Consider the following 4,615-nt stretch of genomic DNA (forward strand, 5'->3'; position numbering starts at 1 on the left):
AATTCTCTCATCCTCTACCCTTTGTCTCCTCATACATCCGGCCAATAGGCTTTCTCGGCGATCCACCGCGCCGCCCTTGTGGCTACTGGCCTGCGTCACGTGAAGTAGACTTTTTCAGGCGACGAGGAGACCGATGGAGGTAAGTACCTGCCTCTTTTTATATTTTTTTGCATAAAAAAGGAAAAAATAAGAGAAAATAAAAATAAAGATAACAGAAACTTAAGAACAAAAAATAAAAATAAAAAAAAGGTAATCACCTTTAGAAATTTTTCAATTTTTTTATTGATTTTTTTGTATTCGAAAAAGAAGAAAAAGAAATACATTGAAATATCATGGCTTTTATAGTTGAAACTACCATCTTTTGATTTTTATTTTTTTGTCTCTTTGTTATTTGGTTTTTCTGCTGTTGCGTGTTTCCCTTGATTGCAGGTGTCAGACGTGCGACACGTGGAGGAGGTGGCGTCCAAGGAAGTGGCGACCAGGGGGTTGGCCTAGCTTGCGGCAGCAGCAAAGCTAGGGTGCTTAGGGAAGCTTGCTGAAATTTTTTTTAGGATAGTTGGGCTAGGATTTTGAATTAGGCTTGGGTATTGGATTAATTTGTAATGGGTTTTAGTGTTTTTTTAAGTTGATAATTGGGTTTTAATTGGGTATTAAGTTTATTATTTATTTTGTAATTTGGACATTGGGTTTCATTTATTTTAGGCCTGGACCGAAATTTGCCCATTTCACTACATCTCCAAAGTAAAAAAAAGTTACAAATGATTTATTTATTTGATGGTAACCCATTACATAAGAGCTGTCTGGCTTTGGAATATCATGCAAAGAAGGTGAAAACTAAAACTATTAGCGCAACATAAGAACAATTGGACTGCTATTGCCAATTTGTATTGTGTATAACAGTGTGATAAAATAGTTTAAGAGGTGGTGGCCTTCAATGTATTTCCAATGTCGATGACAAATCGGTATTTAACATCAGCTTTGAGAAGGCGTTCCATGGCAGTATTCACATACTCCATAGCTATAACCTCAATGACAGGTTTTAGGTTGTGTTTAGCTGCGAAATCAATCATCTCTTGAGTCTCCTTCAGCCCTCCAGTCATGCTTCCTCCTACGACTTTCCTCCCTGCACTCATTTAATCTTGACTCGAATTTAAGAAATCGATGGAGAACTAGAGATCCCATATCACTCTTATGAAAACATATTAGCAACAGATTGTTACCTTGTAGCAAAGGAAACACAGGCAACTCAAGTGGTTTCTCTGGAGCGCCAACAAGAACAAGCTTCCCGTGAGACTTCAGCAGCCCAAGCAATGGGAACAGAGGGTGTTGAGCAGACACAGTGTCGATGATTCCATCCAATGTGCCACTAGCACCCTATACACCGATCGAGTAAAGGATTTAGAAATTTATATATAAACATATGCACTCACAAGAAAGAATCCCATCATTATTAATAAAAAATAAATCATTGAAACCTGAAGCTGATCTTGGTCTCGGCTGACCAAAAAGGAATCAGCACCAAGATTTTCCAAAGCTTCCTTCTTCTTACTAGGGGATGTGCTGATCACAGTAACTTTGGACCCCATTGCCTTGGCGAATTTCACTGCAACATGTCCCAATCCACCCAGTCCAACCACAACAACATGCAAACCGGGCTTATCGAGTCCATAATATCTCAATGGACTATACACTGTAATCCCAGCACAAAGCAGAGGAGCAGCGACGTCAAGAGGCAGATTGTCAGGGATGCGGACGACAAAATGTTCATCAGCAACCATAGTGTCGGAGTAGCCTCCGTATGTAATACTTCCATCGTGGTACTCGGCCCCATAGGTAAGTATAGATTTGGGGCAGTAATTCTCAAGATTGTTTTTGCAGCTATCACAGGAATGGCATGATCCTACCACGCACCCAACTCCAACTCGGTCTCCAACGTCGAACTTTTGGGCCTTACTTCCCACCTCCGTCACTTCACCCACAATCTCATGCCTGCATCCAATATATATTGCTTAGGTTGACCAATTAACTCTTTCATATATAGTTGCATCCAATATATATTGTTTAGGTTGACCAATTAACTCTGATTCCTATATAGTTGCATATGTCAAGTTTCTGTCATTAAATATGCAGCACCAAACATATGAATGAGAAACATACCCAGGGACAAGAGGGTAGACAGACATGCCCCATTCATTCTTGGCCATATGAAGACCGGAATGGCATATCCCACAATAAAGCACCTTAAAAGCCACATCCTTTTCTCCTGTTGCCCTGCAAGTGCAAACCCCACGTCAGTCACAGACCCTTTTGAAGAAGATCAAACATGGGAACCTATTCAATGATAAAAAACCTTCTGGAAAATTTGAAGGGAGACAAGACACCGGAACTGTCTCTAGCTGCCTATCCAAAGGCCTTGTTAGGGTGCTCTTATTCTACCAATCTTGTCATTGTTGGATTCATATAATTATTTCAACTCTTTCAAAGCAAAGCAAAGCAAAGCAAATGGGTGCTCAAAACCTGATACCTGGTGCTGTGTTGCATGGTGTGTGTGAGAAGATGGGTATTTATAGCGCACGATTCAGCGGCTATGCTGACGTACTGAGTGACCCGAACAATGATTTATGCCCAAACGAAAACTATCCAAAAGTCAATATTATACTACCCGACTCTGCACTTTTATGGATGGAGACGTCAAGGATGGCCTATTAAAAAAAATTCAATGCATAAAAGTAATAAATTTATATGGATATGACTTATTAATCAATTTAATTATTTATTTATTTAATAATTACCACTATGTTTTAATTTTTTAATATTTGCCTTTGTATTTCTGAATTTGAACTAAAAATTTTACTTTAATTTTATATTAAAATTTGATACCTCACTTATGCTTGATTGTTTTTATTGAAATTTACTATTTGATTTTAATTTTAAATAACTTGAAAACACATTTAATTAAAATATTTTTAGTATTTTATTTTAAATAATTAATAATAATAAGTAAATTAATATGATGTTAACATCAATAATAACTATAACTATAAAATAAATGTAGTTTTTATTTTTTATGTTTTTAATTTATCAAGTAAAATTTTATTTAAATAAAGAAGAAACTTGAAATTTGACCAATATTCACTTTGTCATTTAGTCTTAAAATGTGTACCATGCCACTAGGATGGGATGCTCTCAGCCGGTTCGTCATCGTACTTTGCCAGATCATCCTCCATGTCATCAACGATTCAAGGGTTTGGTTTTCTTCTTTTCTTCCCTTTTTCAATTACACCTCCATTTTTGAATTATTTGAATTTAAATTTATAAAATAATTTATATAACTAAATCCAACTATATAATTGAAATAATATTATAGAAATTCTAATTTAACCAAAAAATTATTTAATCAAATACTATTAAATAATATCATACATCGATAATATTTTTTGTTAAATTCTTTAGCGTGGCTTTTAGTATAAAAAATTACTTGTTTCAGTAATCATGTAACAAAAACTCAATATTATAACAAACCTAACTTTAACATAAAATTTTAAATGTTAAAAATTAGATCTGAATTAGAAAATTTAAAAAAAAACAGAGGGACTAAATTGCTTGAAATAAAAGTAAATGACTAAATCTTAAATGTAGAAACAACATAGCGATTTGGAGCATATTTTAATTTAGGATAAACTACATAGATAGTCACCCAAGAAAAAAAAATCATTTTAGGCACCCAAAATAACAAGTTTACAATTTAAGTACACATGTTACACTTTTTGATCATTTTGGTCACTCCGGTTAAAATTACAAATGGCAAACTAACATGTCAGTTAAAAAATTGGTATAATAACAAATTTAGCACTCAACTTTTATATATTATATCGGTTTAGCCATAATTTTAAAAATTAACCTCAAAATTTACAAATGTTCTCAATTTGATCATAATTCTAAAAATTCAAAAATATATATAAATACATAAATTCAAAAAATATAATAATAAATTTAAAATATATAAAAATAAAAATATCGTAGACAAGAAATAAAACATATAAAATAAATAATATTTTCTTAAAATATAATAATAAATTTAAATCTTACATTAATATCAATATTAAATAAATATAATTACATTAATATTAAATAAAAGAAAACCTCCTCATCCCGTCCCTCTCTCCCCACCATCCCCTTTCTACCTCCATTCCCTCTCCCTCTGCCCACCCCCACTATCTCCCCCTCTCCCTCCCAAAACCCATAGGATTATAAGAGGAGTACAATATTCATCTGTTGCAACAAAACTTAGGTAGTTGAACACGCGACCTTCTTTTCCTAAGCTATATGACATACTTACCATTCATATGCATGAACATACTTTTCAATCAATTTAATTTTCATCATGCTATCACATAAAAACTTAAAATAAATTGACGCAGACCAAAAAAATTTCCATTATTCTATCCTAGAAAAGTAAATAATAATTGAATTTACATTTATTATCCCAAACCATTCTTTGTGTCTTCTCGGTGAAAACAAAACATCCTGGTTTTGGGTTTTGAAGCCCGTTTATGCATTTTAAGTTGTTTTATTTACACAACTTGTTTTAAATATTTTTGTTTAATATTTTTCA

The 4,615-nt window shown here is 33.4% G+C and overlaps 1 pseudogene; it reads right to left on the reverse strand.

Moving 5' to 3' along the window:
* Positions 1 to 705: 705 nt before the first annotated feature.
* On the reverse strand, positions 706 to 2,531 carry LOC108478630 (probable mannitol dehydrogenase; annotated as a pseudogene).
* Between the last annotated feature and the right edge of the window lie 2,084 nt (positions 2,532 to 4,615).

Source organism: Gossypium arboreum, chromosome 12, assembly GCF_025698485.1.
Source record: "Gossypium arboreum isolate Shixiya-1 chromosome 12, ASM2569848v2, whole genome shotgun sequence".
Classification (NCBI taxonomy): domain Eukaryota; kingdom Viridiplantae; phylum Streptophyta; class Magnoliopsida; order Malvales; family Malvaceae; genus Gossypium; species Gossypium arboreum.